Source organism: Corvus hawaiiensis, chromosome 14, assembly GCF_020740725.1.
Source record: "Corvus hawaiiensis isolate bCorHaw1 chromosome 14, bCorHaw1.pri.cur, whole genome shotgun sequence".
Lineage (NCBI taxonomy): Eukaryota > Metazoa > Chordata > Aves > Passeriformes > Corvidae > Corvus > Corvus hawaiiensis.
The window spans coordinates 22339547-22362606 of NC_063226.1; the positions used below are offsets into that span (position 1 = coordinate 22339547).

At 54.5% G+C, this 23060-nt stretch overlaps 1 long non-coding RNA gene across 1 annotated transcript; it reads left to right on the plus strand.

The window, feature by feature from the left end:
• The first annotated feature begins 509 nt into the window (after nt 1–509).
• LOC125333235 lies at nt 510–18850 on the plus strand. Its single transcript, XR_007206811.1, has 3 exons — nt 510–603; nt 18436–18443; nt 18840–18850. It is a non-coding gene; the product is annotated as an uncharacterized LOC125333235 (long non-coding RNA).
• The last annotated feature ends 4210 nt before the right edge of the window (nt 18851–23060 follow it).

Consider the following 23060-nt stretch of genomic DNA (forward strand, 5'->3'; position numbering starts at 1 on the left):
GACAGGTCCGGGGAGTTCCTCTGCTCCTGGGCACAGATTTCATTTTTGTGAGATCTCAGGACCTGAGCTGCTAAAACTGAGTGGCCTTTTTGAGTCTAAGTTGTGAAAGGGATCCGAAATATCCCACTGCTCTGCCTTTTCCTCCTGGGAATCTGACTATTCCCTGTCAGGGCTTGGGCAGTCACAAAAACCCCAGCCAAGCTCTTTCTGATTTTGTTATCCCAGTGATTTCTGTCTGGAAACATGAAGGAATAAATTTCTTATTTTAACCAAGAAATGGATGCTCTTTCCTGGTTTTCCCTCGGCTGGGACAGGGATGACACTGGAAAAGCTGCACTACCCCCAAGCCCAGGCTTTGATCCAGGAAATGCCTTTTCTTCTAGACCAAGCTGGGAGTTCAATCCTGTCAGATACCTACCAGCTGACGTGAGTTCCTGGATGCCACCAAACCTCTCTTCACCATTCCCCACCCCTGGCAGTGTCCAGGGCCAGCTTGGACGGGGCTTGGAGCAGCCTGGGACAGTGGAAGGTGTCCCTGCCCACGGCAGAGGTGGAATGGGATGAGCTGTAAGGTCCCTTCCGACCCGACCATTGTGGGATTCTGTTGGGGTTTCAATTCTTTCTTTTCCATTTTTTTTCAGACCCAAGTGGCAAAGGCTGCGTGACCTCCAGCCCACAGCTTCTGGGTTGAGGTGTCTTGGCATCCCATTCCTCACTATTGGCTGGGACGGTCCAGCAGTGGGAATTTCCTACTAACCCTTTGCCCAGTTTTAATCTGCTCTTTTAGGAGGCCACCTCCTCCCTTTGAAGTCCGTTTGGTTATTTCTACAGCCCAATATCTACAAACAATTGCCACTTTCCCCCTTCTCCCTCACACCCACGCTGACAATCCAAATGTTCCATCACCTCATTCCCAGCAAGGCTCCCTTTCCATTTGTGTCTTCTTGCACTGAAAGCAAGCCGAGAGGTTCCTGCAAGGAGCCTCCTGCCCTGGAAACCACCACCAACCAAACCATGAGTTCCCCTTTGCTTGGAGCCAGCTGATGCTGGGATGGTGCTCACCCCAATTTGCATTCCAGTAAACAATTTAAATTTTTGCTCCTACTCTTTTATTTCGTGTATTTTTTAAAAGAACAACTTAAAAATGAAGCAAACCAGGGAGGTGTGTGCAGCGAAAGAACCAAGTGTAAATAACGATGTGAGGGGTTACTGGGGGGAAGATGTGCTCTGCCCCAGGGTGGCTGCGGAACGTGAGGAGGGGCCACGAGGAGATTCCTGCATTTTTGCCCCCATGCCCTGGTGTGGACAGAGTCTTTGGCACTGAATCCTGTGGACCAGGGAACGTGCAATGTGTTCAAACTGTGCTAGAGCCAAGCACAAACTGTGGGACTCAGCCCAGGGGCAGCCCCGTGGTCTGTGGGGCAGAAAAGACCGGGGTATCTCCCAGTTCCTGGGAAATCCAGGCTTTTGTTGCAGTTCCTGGAAGAACAACTCCTTTGGCAGGTGGTTTTTCCACGTGTGCCACACTTCAGTCTGGGGTGAGTGAATCAGCTCTGGGCAGCACTGCTGTCCCTCTCCATGGGACAAAGGGATGCTTAGGCTCAGCTGCCTCATTTTTGGGTGGATGGAGCTGTGGGAGGGCCTAGGGAAGGGCTCTGTCCTGCAGCCTCGGTGTTGGAATTGATTGGGAAGATGCCTGGTGACACCAGGATTCTGACCTGCCCCAGCAGGTGAAGCCACCTGGTCATCCTGAGAAGCAGCTGAGACACCTGTGCCGTGGCCAGCACATGAGGCTGGGGTTGTTGTCAGACCCAGAAGGTCCCAGCACTTCCTTCCCTTTGGTTGTCTGTGGAGTTTGGCCGTTTCTCACATCAACGCCCTTTAACCACCAGCGGAACCCCCCCACCCCTCACCATGCTTTCCTTCCATCATCTCCTGGCACATCTGGCACATCTGGTGACTCCTCCCATCCAGACCAGCAGTCTGAGCTCCAGCCAGGTGCTCATCCGTAGTCTGGTCACCTGCCTGGGCCACTCTCCAAAAAGCACAGGCTGGTGGCAAACAGATGGACCAGGGCCCGTGGTGGAGGGCAGCTGTGGGATGTGCTGGTTTGGAGAAGGTGTGGGATGTGCTGGTTTCACCCTTTTTTCTCTTGGTGCCGCAGGAGAAGGTGAGGCAGAGGTTTCACCTGAGCCCCCTGGGTGCTCCTGGAATCCCTCACCTTGCCAAGGGCTCCCATGGCAAGAGCCCCTGACCCTGGGCATGTGCCCCCCACCCCGGAGGTGCCCTGTCCCCCCCAGCCCTGCCTGGGACCAGCTCTCCTGCTGGAAGCAGCTGGATTTTGGCCGGCTCCTGCAAGGGAAAGCAAAGCTTTTTTCTTTCCCCTTCTTCTTCTCCTGCTGCATTTTGATGGGGCTGGAGATCTCTCGGAGGAAGATGCTCTTCCCTTTTTATCAATTAGGAGCACACACGCGGCTCCCTGGCTCTCTCCCACCCCTGCTCTGCTTTCCTCGCAGCTCCCCTTGGCTGCCGCTCGCAGACAAAGATGTGTGAGTTCTTTGATCTGCCTGGCAGCCCCCACTGGGGGATTGGCTCCGGGGTTAATTACACACAGCCCGGCTCCGGCTGTGGCACGGAGCCGTTCGGCTGGAGAGGAGCTGTCCCTTCTCCCCCCCAGCTACAAACTTCAAGGGGACAGGAGGGCAAGGAAGGTACCACTGAAACCCCTTTTGATATGACAAACGGGCTCCTTGCTTGGCTCTCTGGTTCTTGTTTTGTTTGTCTAACTGGTGTTTGAAATATGGATGAGCTCTCAGTCCTGAGGGTGCAGCCACTGTCTTAACAGAACCTCGTCTTCACCCCCCCTTTCCCATCCCTGCCTGGAGTTCGGCTCTGTCCGTCTGTCGGTCATTCCCATCCCTGCGTCCTTGTCCAGGAGCCCTCTGACTCAGCCCATTCCCGAGGGGATGTGGAGCCTGGGCCCTGCTCTCGTCCCACAGCTGAGCCGAGCTCTGCAGCAGTGGCAGAACCAGGGACCTCCTCCACCACAGGAACACCGTGGGAGCCGATGGCTGAGAACTGGGAGCTCAGCATTCCCTCCTCTCCCTGTGCCTGCCTTGCTCTGGGATTATCTTGATTTCCCCTTTTTTTTCCTTTTAAAACCGCTTAAATCCCTCTGTTCCTCAGTTTCCCAGTCTCCATGATAAAGGCAAGGAACATTTATCCCTCCTCGGGGCTGGATTGAGGCTGATTGATTTGCTTGTCCAACATCCCGAGCAAAGCAGTGCCACGGAGGAGATCTCCTGCCGTGATCCCCCTGCTTTAGGAAAATCCTTCCCAAAAGGAGCTTACACGGATGCTCCAGGGCAGGATGTGCTTGGATTTCAGTGGTGTTCCAGTGGCTCATCAGCCCCTCCATTGGCTTTGGGGCTTCCACCCCGTGCCCAAGTGTGGGACAGTGGGAATTCTGGGCAGTGAGATCAGCCCTCAGTGAGATCAGAGCTGGGCAACCCTTGGTGTTCTCAGTGGCATCACCACACCGAGCACAGCCCACGTGGCCCTCAGAGCAGGTTTAGGGCAAGATCCAAACTGCCCATGTAAAATGCTTGCCTGCTGCCCTTCCAGAACCAGCTCTGCTTCCTGGCAGTGGAAAAAAATCCATGATTTGGGGTAAAACTTGCCTGATTTGAGAATTTGGACAAGGCCAACATGTGGGGGAGGTGCCAGAGCCCGGGGGCCAAGAGAGCTGAGGACACACAGCTGCATTTTTTCCTGGCAGGAGGAAGTTCCAGTTGGCTTGTGCATGGACCCTTGGGTGGATGCCAAGCCCTGCCACACCACGATGGCCTTTGGACTTCTTCTTAGACCCCAGTTTGCAGAGCAAACAGACACAGGTCTTCTTGGATGAACCACCAAGGAGCTGTAGTTCATCCTCCTTCTCCTCACCACCCACACACTGCCGGCTGCAGACACAGCTCAGCTCTTTCTCCATCCATCCATCCATCCATCCCTCCATCCCTCCATCCCTCCATCCCTCCATCCCTCCATCCATCCATCCCTCATCATCCATCCATCCCTCCATCATCCATCCATCCATCCACCCACCCATCCATCCATCCATCCGCCATCCATCCCTCCATCCATGCATCCATCCATCATCCATCCCCTCCATCCATCCATCCATCCATCCATCCATCAGCCATCCATCCATCCATCCCTCCATCCATCATCCATCCATCCCTCCATCATCCATCCATCCATCCATCCATCCCTCCATCCACCCATCCATCCATCCATCATCCATCCATCCATCCATTATCCACCCATCCATCCATCCATCATCCATCCATCATCCATCCATCCATCCATCCATCCATCCATCCATCCATCCATCATCCATCCATCCATCATCCATCCATCCATCCATCCATCATCCCTCCATCATCCATCCCTCCATCCATCCATCCATCCATCCCTCCCTCCATCTCGTGCTGTCCCCAAGCTCCACATGTCCCTTTGGAAAGCTGCTCTGTGGGCAGGGGACACATCTGGAGACAGCACTTGAGGGGTGGCACCCACCCCTGGAGCCCTCTCTGCTCTTTCTCAAAAGGTCAGATGCCTGGACAGACCAAGACCTTCAGAGAAAGCCCCTTCCCCTCCTCAGTCCTGTCCCTGCTCGTGGTGTCACCACCTGCTGTTGCCTCCTGGCACTCTCCCCAGCCACCCCACCGACCGAGAAAAGGAGAGGAGGTTCCTTTCAAACTTTCCTGGTGCAAGAGAGGGAAAAGATTCCTTCAGTCTGCACAGGGATATTTTTCCAGCAGCAAGTTCACTTCACACTTCCTCATAGGGCTCTTTTGAATCTTAGATCCACTTCACCCGTCTCCTGCTGGCACTGAAGGGAGGTGCTGCAGTGGAATAGGGGATGCAGCACATCAGGAAACGAAAGCTCACAGCAAAGAAGAGTTTGGCTCCCTCACAGCAGCTCTAGGAGAGGTGGGGCCTTCCCCAGAACTTGTTAAACACCCACTGTCTAAAGGGGCTTTTCCCTCTCTGTTTTCTGTGGGATCATTGCACAATCCCAAGTCAACCCTCCTGCTCCTGTCCCCAGCCACAGGGACAGGGCTGGGTGAAGAGTGGTCTGGATTGACCACTCCTTTAGGGATAGGTCCTGTCAGGGTGGTGGAGGTCTCCCAGAGCCCTGCAGGACCCCCCAGCTGCCTCCAGGATCCCTCAGGAGAGTCGCTGCTCCCACGGATTCAGCCAGGTGCTGTTATTCATTTCCTCCTTAAATGTTGCTCCTTGAGTCATCTGGAAATGAAATAATACATTGAAAAAGTTGATTTTTACTGCGTTTTTTACTCATTTGCTTGATTTTTACACATTTTCCTTGGCCAGGGACTCTCTGTGCCTTTGGGGGAGCTGGGGCAGAGAGGCAGAGCAGGGTCTGAGAAGTCACCTCAGAGCTCCGTGCTCGGGCTGAGCAGCGTGAGAGCAGGTCCCCGGGGCTTGGCTGTGTGCGTGGGAAGCCGTGGCCACCAAAATGGGCTTTGGAGACCTGTGGGGGTCAGCAGTGCCCACGGCAGCAGCTGGGTTGTGCCAAAACAGCCCTGGAAGCTGCTCTTGTGAGACACCAACAAGCTGTTCCTGGGGCTGGAAGGAGCTGGAGCCTCTCCCTCATGCTCTCCCAGCCCTCACCGTGTGCTCAGCAATGTCTCAGCACCCCCAGGCACTGCTGCACCCCCTCTGTGATGGGGGGACAGAAATTGGGGACCCCCTGAGCAGCAGCACCCCAGGGCAGGTGCCGTCCAGCGAGGCAATGGTTAATCTCCGGAAGCCCTCGGCCCTGGTGGGCTTTTCCCCTGGAATAACGAGGAGTGGAGCGCGCACTCGGCAGAGTGATTATCGCCTGTTTATTTTTTCATGAGGCTCCTCCACTGTGTGTCACTCTCGTGTCACCATCCGTAAACACGCGGATTTCACCATGCCCGGGACCAGCGCTCCTGCTCCTCGCTGCATCCCTGTCCCTGGGGGCCTGCAGTGACGGGGCGGCCTCAGAGCTCATCCCCCGGCTCTGCTTCTCTCCTCCTGCAGGATCCGGCCCTCCTCTACCTCCTCTTTTTCCTTTCCTCATCCATTGCTCATCCCATGCTCCACCTCCCCCTCAGGAGCAGCAGGTGAGGAATGTCCCAGCTGTCCCAGCCCCAAACATCCCCTAACGTGCTGCCACACTCCATCAGACACCTCCTGCATCCCTCACAGGCACGGGGATGCTCCTCAGGGAGCTCTCCTGCAGAAGCTCTTGGCCCACAGCGGTGACAAGAGGCAGCCGCACCCTGGGGCTGCAGTGCTGCAGGGTGGGGGTTGCCTCCTCTCCTCCGGAGGTGTGTAGGAAGTAAAACCTGCGATTTTTGGTATCATCTGAGGAAGCAGTCAGTGCAGGGACATCCCGAGGGGGCTCCCTGGGGAGCTCCATGGAGCTGTTTCTCCCTGGATGAGGAGGGAAGCAGCCACCCCGGAGCCCTCACCGTTAGCCACAGGAGGCAGGTAACTCACCCTGGGCACCTGCTGGGGTGGCTTCCCCTCACCCAGCAGGGTCTGGAGCACCTGGGCACTGCCGGGCTCCAGGGGGGGCTGGAATGGGAACCAGGTACCGCTGTAAGCCTGAAATGCACAGATTTGTGGGTTGGGGGAAGCTCTGAGGAGCCGAGCGGGATCACACAGGTGTCGGCAGAGTTCACCTGCTGTGAGGGGACCTTCCATTTTGGGATTCTGTGATATAGCCTTGGAAGGTGCAGGAATGAAGGGAATAAGAATGGAGATGGATTTAGGGCTTCACTTGGGATGAAGACAGAGGAATTCCAAGGGACACAGCCTCCATCCCCAGGAGCACTCTGAACGTTGAGGAGCAATGGCAGGATCCCTCTGGAACCTCCCAGCTCGTGTGGAAGCAGGGCTGAGGGACACAGCGAGCTCACAGAGCTTCTGCAGAGCCATGGAACGCACAGGAAAATGCTGCCAGTCTCCCTGGTCAGAGGGAAGGGGTCTGGCCCTGGGGACTTTGTTCATGGAGAGAAGCTGCAAGGCTGAGCTGCTCTTGGAGAACAGTGGATGGATGGAGGGATGGATGGATGGAGGGATGGAGGGATGGATGGAGGGATGGATGGATGGATGGAGGGATGATGGATGGAGGGATGGATGGAGGGATGATGGATGGATGGATGGATGGATGGATGGATGGATGGATGGAGGGATGATGGATGGAGGGATGGATGGAGGGATGATGGATGGATGGATGGATGGATGGAGGGATGGATGGATGGAGGGATGGATGATGGATGGAGGGATGGATGGATGGATGGATGGAGGGATGGATGATGGATGGAGGGATGGATGGATGATGGATGGATGGATGGATGGATGGATGGATGATGGATGGATGGATGGAGGGATGGATGGAGGGATGGATGGATGGATGGACAGATGGATGATGCCCGTGGCACCAATCTCGTGTGGTACTGCCAAGGTCAGTGACCCCACCAGGGTCTCCCACTGTGCGCCAGGCAGCCTCCAGGGACAAGAGGAGGGGGAATATCAAGAGCAGGATGTGGGAGAGGAAAGAGGGACAGGGAGGTGATGGAGGAGAGGAAGAGGATGCAGAAAAGTGGAAGAAGAAGGGAAAGCAGCGAGCAGAGTGAGGATCCACACTGGAATCCAGAACTGATTTTTATTGTCCCAGAAGCTGCCCAGATTTTAGCAAAGTCCTTTTCCGTCTATAATGAATTCTGGCTCCCTTCCCCCTGCTGACCCCGGCGAAGATGGAACATTTCCAAGAGCAGGAGGGAGGCAGCGGCGAGAGGGGCTTGGAAATCAAATTTAAAGGGGAAAGGGAAAAAAAAAAAAAAAAAAAAAGACTCCTCTTTAAAAGTCACTTTGCATCCCCTCCCCGAGCGGGAAGGGAGCACGGGTCATGTCAGAGCCCTCCGCCGCTGTGCCTCGCCTTTGCCGCCGCGCTAATGACACTGGGAATATGCTAAGGAGCTGCCTGCGAGGGGCTTTTCTAATGCGGTCACTTCCTGGGACCTCAAAGAGGCTTTAATTGCCGGGCTGCGGCGCTGGCAGGTGTGCTTGTCATGTCTAATCAGCGCGCCCGGCGCACGGCGCGCCCGCGCCGCCAAAGGGCGATGCTGCCGCTCCCCCTCCCCGCCTCGCCCCCGTACCCCCCAACTTTTCAAGCATTGCACACCTGTCAAAATGATTATGGGAATGAGTCTCCATCACGCGCAGACAGAGCAGATTTGAAGGAAATCCTCTTTCTCCCTCGCTCTCGCCCTTTCTTTTTTTGTGTGTGGTTTTTATTCTGGTGCTCGCGTTCGCTCGGCTCGGGAGGGATTAGGGGAAGGGGGGAAAGAAACCCCCTGGTAAGTGGATCCTAAACACGCATTGTTGGTGGTGGAGTTGTTTTTTTTCTTTTCTGTGGTACATTCTGGAGTCAGAGCAAGGTTTCCATGCCGGGGGCTCCTGGATAAAGCTGTAAGGAAGGAAACGAGGCAACCCCTGCAATAAGCAGCAGGGTCCTTGTTCACCACAGCTCTTGCACACCCATAAACACCCACAGCGCACACCCAGCCACGGGCGCAGGCACCCAGCACTGCCACACACCCAAAAATACCTCGCACAGCTAAAACTGGCCGTGTGCCTGTGTCCCTGCAGGACACACACAGCCCCCTGCACACACTCACCCAGCCCTCACACGTAAAGGATTCCAAACCCTGTGCCCAGACCCTCTGTCAGAGGAACTCCAGCTCGGCCCCACACGTCCCGTCACAGACACTGCTCTGGGTTGGAATGGACCTTAAAGATCACCCAGTTCCACCCCTGCCACGGGCAGGGACACCCCTGCCACTCTCCCACATTGCTCCAGCCTGGCCTTGGACACTTCCAGGGATGGGGCAGCCACAGCTTCTCTCAACCTCAGGGCTTCCCCACCCTCACAGGGGACAATTTCTCCCTAATATCCAGCCTAAAGCAGTTCCCTGTCAGTTTGAAGCCATGTGCCTGCCACCACGCAGCTCTCCTCGCACTTTGCTGACTGTAACACGAGCTGCTGATGCTCTCGCATTAAATCCTTGCTGAGCAGCACTCAGCAGTGAGCTGAGCACGCCGAGGATGTACCCAACAGCTCTGCATGCGCAGCCTGAGCTCAGCCATGTCCCCACCTCACTGCCACTGCCTTCCCGAGGGCTCCCAGCCTTTGCTTCCCAGGATCAGGGAGTAATTCGGGCTGGAAGGAGCATCCAGATGCGGAGAGAAACAATGGACTCTGCACGATTCGGTATGAATCAGGCAGAAGCCATTTTATTGATGAACTACTGTCCCTAATACACGATTCTTGCTTTCCCTACACATGATCATGCATAATTATTATTGGTTTAGGGCTATTTTCACACAAAGCTGCTTTATGCTCTATGATTGGCTCTTGTCTGTGTGTCACATTGTCCGTCGTGTATGTCACAACTGTCCTTCAGTTGGCATTTCCTTATCCTTTTCTTCCTTTGCTTGTTCCTCGTTCACATTCTCCCCAATGCTGTTCCTTTCTCACAGCCTCCCCATGGACTCTTCCCCTGTGTAGGTGCTCAAGTCCTTCTCTCTTACGTGCTCTGGTTCTTCTATTTCATGGCTGGTTCACGTTATGTCCATTTTCTAGTAAAAGCATGGTTTCCACATCCAGAGGCCTCCAGTCCAAACTCCTGCTCAAAAGAGGTCAGCAAAGACCCTCAGGGCTTCATCCAGGCAGCGCTGAGTTCGACTTTTCTGGGGAGCCCTAAGGTGATTTTTACAGAATCATGGAACCACTGAGGCTGGAAAAGCCCTCTGGGATCACCGAGTCCGACCATTCCCAGCACTGCCAGCCCCACCACTGCCCCGTGTCCCCGAGTGCCACATCCACACGTTTTTCGAGCACTTCCAGTGATGGTGACTCCACCACTGCCCTGGGCAGTCTGTGCCAGGGCTGGAAAACCTTTTTGGTGAAGAGTTTGCTGTTAATATCCAATCTAAACCTTGGGCCCAGTCTGAACTTCTCTCATTTCATTTTATTCCCTCTGTCCCTTGTCCTCTGCCGGTGGAAAAGAGACGGCTTTTGATGGGAAGCTTTAGGCACTAAGTCCTGCTTGGTGGCCCAGGTCACCATCTCACCCCACACCTCTTCCCAGTCCCAGGAACAGAAAAAAAGAGGGAAAAGAGGTAAAAGAGAATCTCCCCATGTCTAAGGAAAACTAAATTTGGGGGAAAGAAAGAGAAAACATGAGTGAGGAGAGGAAAGCTCATTTTGTCTATTGAAAAGATTCTGTTTAATAAAAAATTGATGATATTTTAGTGTCTGCTCCCTTTACAATGATTCCCATCCCTCTGTTTTTCATCTCACTTGGCTCCTTTCGGATAATCAATCAAGGGTTTCCTGGGATCCACCAGAGGCTCCTGCACATGGCCCCTTTTGAAGTGGAAGGGAAGGGTTTGTCCTAAATAAATAAACAAATAAATTAAATTCTTTCTTTGTTTTATTCCTATAAGGAATAATGCAAAGGGTTTCAAAGATGAGGGAGAAGGAGCAAAGAGAACAAAGGGTCCCAGCTCCATCCCAAGAGCCCAGATACAGAAATCCCCCGGATTTTGGGGCGTTTCATGCATGGACAGTTGTGCAGCTTCCAGGGGGAAGCAGGATCAGTATTAATAGGATTTTTGTGTGGTTTCTATGGAATAGAGAGAGATTTCAATAAATTCCTTAGGAGTCATGAGGAATGGATTCCAAAATAAAACACAGGGAATCACAGAATCGTGGAATGGTTTGGGTTGGAAGGGACCTCAAAGCTCATCCAGCTCCATCCCCTGCCACGGGCAGGGACACCTTCCACTATCCCAGGCTGCTCCAAGCCTCGTCCAGCCTGGCCTTGGACACTGCCAGGGATGGGAAATCCATTCCAGGGCCTCACCACTCTTGCAGGGAGGAATTTCTCCTCCAGCCTAAGGCCGTGCTCCCCATCTGTCTGAGTGGCTCCAACTCTCACTCCTCAGCCCAGCAGATGCAGGTTTGCTTTGGCTCCCAGATATCCCAGGTTCTGAAGGAAGATAAATCCTAGGGGAAGTAAGGAATGCAGAGCCATGTCCAGGTCACCCAGCAAGTCCACGGCAAAGAGAAGCACTGGGCCCACATCCCCCCAGTCCTATTCCAACGTGCCTTGTCCAAGTGAGCAGCTCATTCATTGGGATCAGAGAAACCCCTCGTGGACCCAAGATCTGACCCTACAAATTGATTTCTGCAGCTGTGCCACCCTCTGGTCAACATCTGTCTTGTCCTTGCCCTGCTGGATCAACCAATCCCTCAGGAATCCTGGCTGCTTTCACTGGAACTCCACAGGGTGGGAGTGGAGACAACCCAAGGGTTCCTCAGCCAGGCCTCACCTCGCTCCAGGCCCTGTGATTTATTTAAAGGCAGCTTGGGAAATATCTTTAGCAAACACCTGACCCCAAACTGCACCTCTCAGGCATTCAGCTGAAAGATGCCTCAGCCCATGCGTGTCATCCTGCCCTTAAAACTTTAATCACGGCTATCAGGAAACAGGAGCTCGGAGAACCAAAAAAAATGTCACCAGCCCCAGTTAATGCTTGAGCAAGGTCCTGGTGCCATCCTTGGGATGTTCATTTGAGTGTTCTTCCCTGCAAACAGCATCCTTAAAATGCCAGAGGGCAGGATGAAGGGATTTAGCAGAGCATGAGGCACTGGGAAGTTTCCCTTGCTCTGACACTGCTCTGCTGGGAGCAGCTCCTGGCTCCAGGCAGCTCAGCCTGGCCTTTATTGGGATATCAGGGGCTGAAGGGAGCCCGGGTCAGTCCTGACCCTCATTGGGGCATCCTGAGAGGGTGAAAAGCTGATGTTTGTGGGGGAGTTCTTGGCTTGGTACAGCCCATGGAACGAGAATGTGGCAACCTGCTGATTCCATGTGGGGGGCAAGGGCAGAGGGAGCTGTTGGACCAGTGGTTGGTCATGGAATCATGGAATGGTTTGGGTTGAAAGAGACCTTAAACTCATCTTGATCTACCCCTGCCGGGGGCAGGGACACCTCCCACTGTCCCAGGCTGCTCCCAGCCCCAATGTCCAGCCTGGCCTTGGGCACTGCCAGGGATCCAGGGGCAGCCCCAGCTGCTCTGGGCACCCTGTGCCAGGGCCTGCCCACCCTCCCAGGGAACAATTCCTGCCCAAGATTCCATCCAGCCCTGCCCTCTGGCACTGGGAAGCCATTCCCTGGGTCCTGTCCCTCCATGCCTTGTCCCCAGTCCCTCTGCAGCTCTCCTGGAGCCCCTTTAGGCTCTGGAAGGACTCTGAGCTCTCCCCAGAACCAGGCTGAACAACCCCAGCCTTTCATCCCAGCAGAGCTGCTCCATCCCTCTGATCAGCTCTGGGCTCTCTCCAGCAGCTCCAGGCCCTCCCTGTGCTGGGTCCCAGGACTGGGGCAGCTCTGCAGGTGGGGGCTCACCTGAGTGGACACGCTGGGAGCAGCGGGAGCCGGGGGAGGAGCAGCCCCAGCACCGGGACCTTTGTGCTGTCGAAGTTCAACCACCAAGTGCCCCGAGCTCCGACCTCTCCCCTCACCTTGCTGGCACCTCCCAGGCCGGCACTCAGGTCTTGGGGTGCAACCACAGCAGGCTCCAAGGCAAGGTCTGGACCATTCTGGAAGGAAAAACTGCCTGGGAAGGACTTTCCAGCTGCTCTGAGGGCCAAGGCAGGGACGGGCTGAGAGAAGAGGCCGGCCCGGGATGCAAAGAGAAGCCGGTGCAGAGGGCAGGGCCGGTTTTCCGCACCAAAAAGCAGCGCTGCAGGCCGAGCCCAACTGCACCGAGGTGTTGGCAGCGTGTCAGCGCCGCAGAAAATCAGCAGAGGTTAAGATCATGTTAATTTGTACACACACAGGGGGATCGGGAGCACTGGAAGCAGGGGAGGCAGAGAGGGAGGGAGGGGGAAAAGAGGAGGAGGAGGAGGGAGAAGACTTGCACACGAAAATGTTGGGTTTGTGTGTGGGGGGGGGTCCATTTCCAAAGCAAGAATACAAATGATCCCAACAAAGCCCAAGCTGTCCTGAAACCCTGTAGCCAATTAGTGCACATCAATAATTAATCAGCTCTCGCTATTGTGCAGCCCGGCCTGTGCTACCCCAGCCCCTGCCACACTCACTCTTTCCCATCACAGACACACTGTTATGACACATAATGATATTGTCCATGAATAATTTAGAGCAGTTTTTCTCCTCTTCTCTCTCTGTCTCTCTCTCTCCCTGTGCCCTTATTAGCAGAAAATGTGGAACAAATTCTGGGAGGAGGCGAGCGAGGAGCTCCTTCCACGAGGCTGCTGGAGGAGCAGCCCGGTCCTGCTTCCTCAGGCAGCTGGAAACCAGCAATCAACACTCCTGGCGTGGCTGGGGGTGACCTGCCCTTGGTGGAGGGGCTGGGCAAGGAGCTGGGAGGGAAGCTTGGCTTGGAAAAGCCCATGGAAGCAAAGACTGAACCACCTGGACTGTCAGGGGTGAGCTGCACCTCCAACCTTCCCATGGGCTGTGCCTCCATCCATTCCTGACTGAGCTTTACTTCCATCCCTACCCGCTCTCTGTTCCCATTAACCAAAGTGTTAATTATGACAACTGGCTGATCCCTGTGCTGATCCCTCCATGAGATTATAGGACAAACTGTGGTGGAAGCACAGCTCTCAAAACTGACTTTTTTTTAGACCAAACTGAGTCTGATCAGGGCAAATATTGAATTTGAACTGTTTTTCTGCTGGCTTCGCTCTCCTTCCAGTCCTGGCCTCCCATCAATCGCTTTTGACCTCGTGCCTGGCAGGCTCTGCCCTTCTCATCAGGGACTTCTGGACCTGGTGGCTGAAGTCAGGCTCTTGGGTGAGGAATCTCAGGGATTACGATGTCCCTCGGGAATGAAGATGAATACAGAAGAGAGTGACTGAATCAGCTCCTGTTGTGTGGGAGCTGCGGAATGGGATTAAGGCAGCTCCTGGTTGTCCTTGCCAGGGATGACAATGAAGGATTCATTACCTCTGTCAATTATTCTTCTGAAATTTGCTCAAGGATTTCTTCCAGGCATTTCTGTCCCCAAAAATAGAGATTTTTTTTGTCTAAAGTGAATTTGGGGAAAGAAAGGTTTGTCCTGAACTCAAGCACTGCAGCGTAGGAAATTCAGCTGCCCGCTGCCGTGATGCAGCCGTGGTTCATCCGTGGCCGATAATGCAAACTTCCCATCCTGCCATGGTTTCCCAAGTTTTGATGCCACTGTGGGCTCCAGCCAGCTGCTCTGGCCTGCACACCCAGATCCAGCCTGGAATGCTGCTCTCGTTGGGAGCACAGCCCCAGAGTGGAGCTGCAGAGATGTCTGTCCTGGTGGTCCTCCAAGGTTTTCCATGGATGATGATCTGGTACCTTCAGCTTTGGAGTTTCCAGATCTAAATGTTTTCTTTAGGAGCTGAACTTGACCTGAGCAGTTCGAAATTCAAACCCAGAGCCAGCCCAACCTTCTGGAAATCAGGCAGCCCCGAGACTGGTGCTCTTCCGTGGGACATCTGTCAGGATTTTGGGGAGGTTTGATTTCCAGAGCCTGGAGAACTCAGAGTGCCCCCAGCACTCGAGGTGTCCCAGCAGTGCCAGCACAGGGGACAGCCCCTGCCCTGGGCCTGTGGCCACACCATTTTTGCCACAAAAATCTCTCTTGTCACCTGCTGTCACAACACCCACGTGGTCCCTGCGGTCCCTGTGCCCTGTGAGCGCTGTTTGGTTTTACTTCCATGCTCCAAACCAACCTCTGTTGTATCCGTGGGGTTCCATCTCCTGGATTTGTGGTGCTGGAAAAATCCCAGAAGCTCTGTCCCCCCCCCTCCACGTCCCCAGCACAGCATCAGGGATCCTCCAACCAGTCCTGAGATCATTACTATTGGCAAAGTAATTGCAACAACAGAACGAGGACTAAAAGCCTTATTTGCTGTGCTTTCATCTCGGCTCAGCCCTCCTAATGTGGATTTTAAAGGGAAGAGGAAGAAGGGGAAGGAGTCCTACCCCTCTCCCTGTCTTTAGCAAGGCTTTACTGGCCATTTTCATGCTATAAAGCACCAACATTCTTTGAGTTCAGGGGGATTTTGGAAGTTTCTTTCTGAAGCAATGACTGTCAAAGTTGGTTATTGATTGAGGCTGGGGGATCTGAGGGCTGCAGGAGGAAAACGGACTGATTATTCCACCCCTTCCTCTCTTCTTTCCCTTTCTTTCCTTTGCACCAGGACTGGATTGATCGACCCCGTCTTCATTGTCTTCCCTTCTCCTTTTTCTCTGCTGGTTCCTACTGGGGATTCCTGATTAAACTATGGCAGGGCTCAATTGATCCTCCGCAACTCTCCCGCTCCTCGCGAGGAGGAAAAACTGCCCAGCTGCATAATTCAGAAAGCAAACACAGAGAGGAGAGGCAGGGAGGGAAAATCAATACAGCTACAACTGATCCTGCAGATAAATGAGAGGGAGGATCCCTGGCAGCAGCTCAGGGGAAGTTCAGCGACTCCGGGATGGGCTCAGGTGGAGATGGAGCATCTCGGAGCCCTTTGGAGTGGGGCAGGAAGGGAGGGATCCCCTGATTCCTCCAGAAAACAGGGGGTGGGAAGCTCTGGGCTGAGCAGGAGAGACCCTCTGCAGGGTCTGTGAGAGGGGCATAAATGTCCTTGTCCTCGTCTCCCTCCCCAGACTCCAGGGATCCTCCTTTCCAGCCCCAGCTGGCCTAGCTCCGTGGTGGACTTCTTGCCACGCTGCCCTCTGTGAGCCAAGGAAGCTGCACTGTGGGAAATGAAGTGGAAATGGGATTCTCTGCCTCTCCAGCCTCTCAGGGCAGTGGAATCTCCGTAACTCCCTGAATCCTGAGGAAAAGCAGGGCTGAGCCAGCGCCCTGGTCCTGCTCCCAGGGTCACTCGTTGCACTGACTCATCCTGACTCCTCGGGAAGCAGCAGCCAAGCAGGTTTGTCCTGGGAAATCAGAACACAAACCCAGCAGGAACAGAGCAAAACAGTAACCCAAGTAAAACAGACCATAAAATCCCAGAATGGGCTGGGTTGGAAGGGACCTTAAAGCTCATCCCGTTCCACCCCCTCTTTCCCAAGTCTCTTGGAGCCCTTTTAGCTCCCGCTGGAATCTTCTCTCCTCCAGGCTGGACATTCCCAGCTCTCTCTGTCAACAGCCAAGAGTTTCAGATGTTGGCAAAGGGAAGGTGACATAGAGGACACACTCTCGTCCCTGGATAGAGGGAACTGCCCTTGGGTCTTCCCAACATTCCCAGTTCACCACCCCTGCTCCCCTCTCCGAGGGCACACAGCAAAGTGGGAGAATGGGAATGCCTGGGCTCCAACCCAAAGCCTGGGTGGGAATGGCAGGATGAGGGCCACTGCAGCCAAGCCCTGCCTGGAAACCAGGAATTTGGGCACGTTCCCTCCCTGAGGTGGATTTGCCAGCTGAGCCATCCATCCCTATCCTTAAGCAGCTCAGCGAACACAAACACTGCCCCGACCACGGAGATCTGAGATATTAAACAACATAAAATTCCCTGGGCTCATGTGCAGCCCTGGGGGTGTCTGGGAATGACGTAGGGAGAAACTCCTGGTTTGTCCCAGAGAGTTGTCCCTGTCAGGCAGTGCCCGGCCCTTTCCTGGCGAGTGATGGATCCCCAGGAAGCCCCGAGCTGCTGTCGAGCTCTGCTGAGGTTTCCTGCAGCAAAGGCTTTTAAACCAATATTGCTCCGTATTTTAAAATGATTTAAGATCCCAAGGACCAGCCCAGCTCTGGCTTTGCCAGCAGAGGGGATGGATCGTTCCCTTAAAAGCTTTTAAATGCGTGTGATAGAAAGGGGAAGTGCAGCTGCCTGGCTGAAAGGATTGCAGTGGCTCCAGCTCCCAGCCTGCCCACACATCACTCTAACTCTGCCTGGGAGCTGAGACACTTCCCTTCCGCGCTGGGATCCTCAGGGATCCCAGGAGAATCAGGCACCCAGGAGAGGGATTTCAGAAGAACGTGGGGGATAGGAGAAGATGGGGAGGTTTTAGTGCTCCTTAGACATCCAGGTGCCCGAGTGAGTTCAGCTGTTCAGGATCCAGCTCCCCCAGGCGACTCCTGCCTTTCCCGCTGTCCTCGGGAGCCTGGGAGGTGAACTCCCCCCTTCTGCATTTCCCAGAGGAAACACCGAGCTCCCTTTCCCTGCAGACACAGATGTGCTGACCCTGCACCCACCCCGGGCTCCCGGGAGGGTCCCGGGGTGCTGTGAGCGAGCCCCGGGGCTGGAGGAGGCACCAGCACCTCATGGAGGACTGGGGTCCTGTGGGATTCGGGCTTCTCCTCTCTCTCCCTCCGCCCTCAGAGCTCTCCCAGCTGTGCAACATGGACTCAGCAGCCCCAGGGCTCCTTGTGGGGCCGAGGTTGGATGGGGCTGGATGCTGCGTGCCCAGGACTCCGACTCCAGCCCCGCCACCCTGGGCAGTCTGCAGCGCTGCCCTAAACGTATTCCCGGTTCCTCTGCCTGTGCCAGGCACTTTGCACAGAGGAATGTCCAATTTTCTGCTCTGCTAGAACTTGCAGGGACCCAGACACCTTCCATTGTGTTTTCCCTCGTGCCTCTGGAAAACCTGTGCACATCCCAGCTGTTCTCCCGCATTAGAGCCATCTGCGTCCCGGCTGTTGGCTTTAAAGCCATTTGCACTTCTCCCAGGAATCACAAACCAGGAGTTGTCCTGACCCTGCTGGTCTTAGGGACTGTTGGATCTGTGGAAAGGGACAAGCACAAGTCGTCAGCAAAGAGGAAGAATTCCCAGACAAGGCCAAATGCTTTCCCTGCGGGGCTGCTGGTGCTGCTCAGATGCTGGGAACGGCTCACTGGGCCTGGCATCTTGGTTCAGTGCCGATTCCCAGCTCTCCCTAATGGACTCGGATGGTGTGGGGAGAGTGGGAAGGAGAGTGGGAAGGAGATCCAAATTCCAGCAGTTATTGGTGTTCCCGGGTGCCCCTTGGCCCCGTGCCCACCACCAGCACTCAGGAGACGCAGAGCCAGGTCTGGAGCATCGATGGCTCTGAGGAATCCTGCTCAAGGCTCCTGGGAGCCATTACCCACTTTATCCTGCACCCTGGGGATGGACTCGATGGCCTCTGAAGGTCCCATCAAACCCCAGCTATTCCATGATCCTCTGATCCACCCAGGAGCGTGTCCTTGCCAGCAAACCTTGTGGCTTTCCCTGCATTAAATTTCTTTTCTGCTCTGCGCTCCCTCTCTCTTCCTTCCCTCCAGGGATGGCTTTTGTCTTCTGCTGCTGTGCTACACGGAAACTTTTGTCATCCCTCGGATCGCCTGAGGCAGTGGAGGTGACCTTGTTGCCGAGCTTTCGTTTCCCTTTTACACGGAAACTTCTCCCTCCTTTGAGCCGCCGGAGCCGCGCTCTGAAGCTCCTTTTCCATCTCGTCACAACAAGGCTCATTCAGGCAGGACCCGGCCATGAAAGGCACTCGTGAGAGGCTCCTGGAGCTCCTTTCTTTGGGGTGGGGCTCTGCAGGGTCAGGGACTGGACTCCACGATCCCTGATTCCTCCCAGCTCGGGATATTCTGTGTTTCCATGGGATCAGCATCCCAGGTTGGACGGGCCTGGGAGCACCCTGGGATAGTGGAAGATGTCCCTGCCCGTGGCAGGGGGTGGAATGAGATGGTCCTTAGGGTTTCTCCCAACCCGAAGCATTCCCTGATTCATTGATTCCATAATTCCTAAGGACAGCCAGCACCGTTCCGCTCCCTAGACCTGGAGCAGCTCAGAGACGCACATAATTGCATTGTGGGGAGACTAAAAGTTTTCCAGGGCTTCTTGACTCCTCCAAATTGGATTTGTGGTACCCATTTGCTCCCAAAGTGTGTGAGAGGACACACACACGGCTCAGGATTCCATTGCAAAATCCATCGCTGCTTTCACCCTCCGTGTGCAGAGCTCTGAGCTTTTCAATCCAAATTCCCACAGGATCCCAGCTGGAGACCACAACCAGAATTCCCAGCCTGCAGCGGCTGCTGGGCCAGCACATCATGCCAAGGAGACAGGAAGGGAGCCTTGATCTGAAAATGGAAAATGTCACTTTTTGGAGAGATTTGATGGGTTTTTTGGAATTAAGCCGTGTTTGCCACCCACGCTGAGACCCTGAGGTGAAGATTGGAATATTGGAGCTCCCAGTTTTCCTGCTGAGAGCTGCTTGTTGCCTCCCAGCAGATCCCGCTGCTCCTGCTGCCCTCTCTCCAGAGCAGCCCTTCAGCCTCCACCAGGATCCTGATCGGACTTCCCGTGGTCCAGCGATCCTGACCCTTCATCCCAACCTGTTCCCTGCTGCTCTTCCCTGTGCACGTCCTTTCCACACTCTCCCTTCCCCTGGAGGAACATTTCGTGGATAACTGGTGGGAGACACCCGTGGATTTCCTGCAGAGACCCTCCGAGTGATTTTCCCACTGGGATCTGCTCCCTGACAGTGACAGATGAGAAAAAAGGGAGAGGAGCAAAAGCAGGTTCAGCCCACAGACAAACTCATCTCCCTCCCACAATTATTGCACCCGAACAATTTTTTTCCAGCGTATTTCACGGAGAGGGAAACTGATGGAATCTGAAAATCTGCAAAACAGCTGGAAGGACTCTTCCTCCTTCGGCCGGAGTCCGGCGATCCCGATTTTCAGGTGCGCAGGACTTTTCAGCGATTCCTTTTGATCCGGCAGCCAGGAGAGGGAGCTCGGCATCCTAATCCCAGGCCGCCCTCGCCGGAGCGCTCTGGAGACAATGCTGATGATTCTTTTGTTCGACAAATAAAAGAAGTGGCCCACGAGGGAGCCTTTTTGGCAGCTGCTTTATGAGGGCTGCGGGGAATTGTGGAAAATCGATGTTTGCCAAAGGCGAAATGGACAGAGTTGGTGGAAGAAAACAAAAGTAACTCTCGGGCTTCGGAGGGATTATTGCAGGCACAGGATCGCAGAAAACTGGGGTGGCCTCAGCCCCCCATCAGCAGCAGCACGGAGCATGGGGATCTGTCGGGACCAGGAGCAGTGGGAATTCAGGAGCCGGGCTTGGGACACTGGGCTTTTGCCACCCAAACCCAGAGGAAATTCCTCTCGGTAAAAATTCCAAGTTGCCTTCCCATGGCACCAAGGACTTGCAGGTGCCATCCACCTCACGGGGAGCAGTAGGATATTCAGGAATTTTCGCATTTTGGTGTTTAAGCAGGGGGATGTCACTGAGCTGCAGGTGGCAGAGGGGGAACGCTCCGAGAATCACAATGGAAAAGGATTCCCAAACGTGCTGAACATCAGCGGAAAGAGACACTGCAAAAATGGATAATTATCCCGTGCCAGCCTGCCACCGAGGCCGGGAATGCAGTGGGGTTGGAAGGGAGACATTTATATAAAGAGTCCCACACTCCTACCTCGAAACTTCCTGAGTTTAATGATGTCAGCTTAAGCAGTTCTGATCAGCAGCGTCATGATTCCTGCATTTACTGGAAGCCCTTTTCCTTTCTTTCCTTTGGATGCTTAACATCCTGGGAAGGGCAGGTTGTGGACCTGGCTTGGCCAGCCTGGGGGTGGATACAAAGATGTCACCTCAAGGACTTTAGAGATGCTCCTCAATCACAGAATCCCAGAATCCCAGAGGTTGGAAAAGCCCTCCAGGATCATCAAGTCCAACCTGTGCCTGATCCCTGCCTTGTCACCAGCCCAGAGCTCCAAGTGCCACCTCCAGGGATGGGGACTCCAAACCTCCCTGGAAATGTTCTTCCTCAAGGCCCCATAAACCCCAACAGGCCAATTTTGATCCATACAGGCTGCTGGGATCCCCTAATCCAGACATGCCGGAGCACCAGGAGCTGCTGGTCTTGGGGATTCCCTTCACAATGTGACTTTTTTCCTATTTCTCCTGGAAATGATGGTGCATCCTGTCCTCGTGCTCCGTGTGACACCTCTGGCACATGACCTGCGGCTGTAGGCACAGGGAAGGAAGTGCTCCATGTTGGGAAATCTGGGAGGAAGAGTTCGATTCCTTGGCCATGGAATCGTTCGTGAGCCACCCCAGCCATTGCCAGGGCTGCCGTAACCACTGAGCGCTGATGGATCCACGCCTGGATCTGCTGCCCAGTTTGGCTTTTAGGGAGAGCTGCAAGATGGATGTGAGACAGGAGCACTGCAGCCTTTCCCTGTGGGCTCCCAAATCCTGTTTGGGCAAGGGCAGTGCCTACAAGGAAACTGGAATAGAATCATGGAATGATGGAATGGTTTGGGTGGGAAGGACCTTAAAACTCCTCTCATTCCACCCCTGCCCTGGGCAGGGACACCTCCCACTGTCCCAGGCTGCTCCCAGCCCCAGTGTCCACCCTGGCCTTGGGCACTGCCAGGGATCCAGGGGCAGCCACAGCTGCTCTGAGCACCCTGTGCCAGGGCCTCACAGCCTCCCAGGGAAGAATTTCCTCCTCTCTTCCTATTCTTCACCTGGCAGATGCATTTTCCCTTGGGCTGGAGTGAAGAAAGGTTATTTGGGGAGTGCCAGCTGGGCTATGGAGCCGCCTGAACAACACCTGCCGCTGGAATATCCACCTGGATTAGGCGGCTGCTGGCACCCAGCAGGCTGGAGCTGCAGATCCCAGCTGGCTGCTGAAGCCACCTGACCCTGATGGGGACAGTGGTGTCCCTGTCCACGGCAGGGGATTGGAACCAGGGGGTCTTTAAGGACCCTTCCAACACAAACCAGCCTGGGATTCTCTGATGATGAAATGTGCAGGTCTCAGTTTTGGAGACAGCTCTTGGGTCTGGTTTTAAGTAAGCCAAGTCTCTGTTCTCTGGAAATATTCTGTGCAGAGATAGAACATTCCCAGTAACCTCCCAGCAGGAAAAACCCGGGATATCACTGCCCTGCCCTGCTCCTGGTGAGCGCTGCCTGGCAAGGCTGGCGCTTCTCCATCGGTGTCTCTGCTTGGAACGGCCCTTCAGCCATTCCTTGGAGCATTCCCAGCTCTTTCTCCTGCAGTGCCTTTCTCTGCCTACATGGATCTCAGGGACAGGAAAAAGGAGCTTTGAGTATCAGCATCCACTGCTGCCCCTTCTCAGGGAATCACGGAACGGTTCGGGTCGGAGGAACCTTGAAGACCATCGAGTCCAAGCATTCCCCCAGCGCTGCCAAGGCCACCACTGCCCCACCTTCCCAAGTGCCACATCCACAGGGCTTTGAAATCCCTCCAGCAACGGGGATTCCACCCCTGTCCTGTTTGTCTCCTGGATGGAAGGACGCCCTCCCTGCCCTGCTGCCCATTCAAATGGACAATGAAGTGGTTTATGTTTTCTGGGACTGCTCCCGCATTGACTTTGAAATTTATCTCCCACAAACATTTGTCCTCAGAATCCAATCGCTCTGATGGCCGAAGAAAGCAACATAAAAGAAGCAGGGCATTTCTAATTGGAAGGGAAAGTCCTTGGCTCTGCTGAATCTCCAACCAGAGGTGTCAATTAGAGGCTGCTGGATGGGGATGGAGGCACCTCCAGCCCTCCCCGCCTCGTCCCGGACAGGGGAGCAGCAGGTATTTGCTGTGCTGGGTCAAGATTAGACCTCCAAGCAGGAATTCCATGGCTCCAACTCCCCTGTCCTGAAACCAGCCAGGCCCCAGAACTTTTAGAAACTGAAAGGCTGGATGAAAGCATCAAACGCTAAGACAGTTGGCAGGAATATCAACCAGACAACAAAAAAAACCCCTAAACCCCCAAAAACCCAATTGTACCGAAACCATTGCTGGGCACAGACAGCTCCAGATTTTGTAGCTCCCAGACAAAGTCAGCAGCAACCGTCAGAATCTGTGTTTCAAGTCTGACCTTCTGCTTTTATCTATATTTTAAACCCCACACAAGGTATACAAGGCGAATGTTGCTGTTACAGTCAGAAAAGCCTAAATAATGGATGAAGAACAGAGGCTGAAAAGGGAGGTGGGAG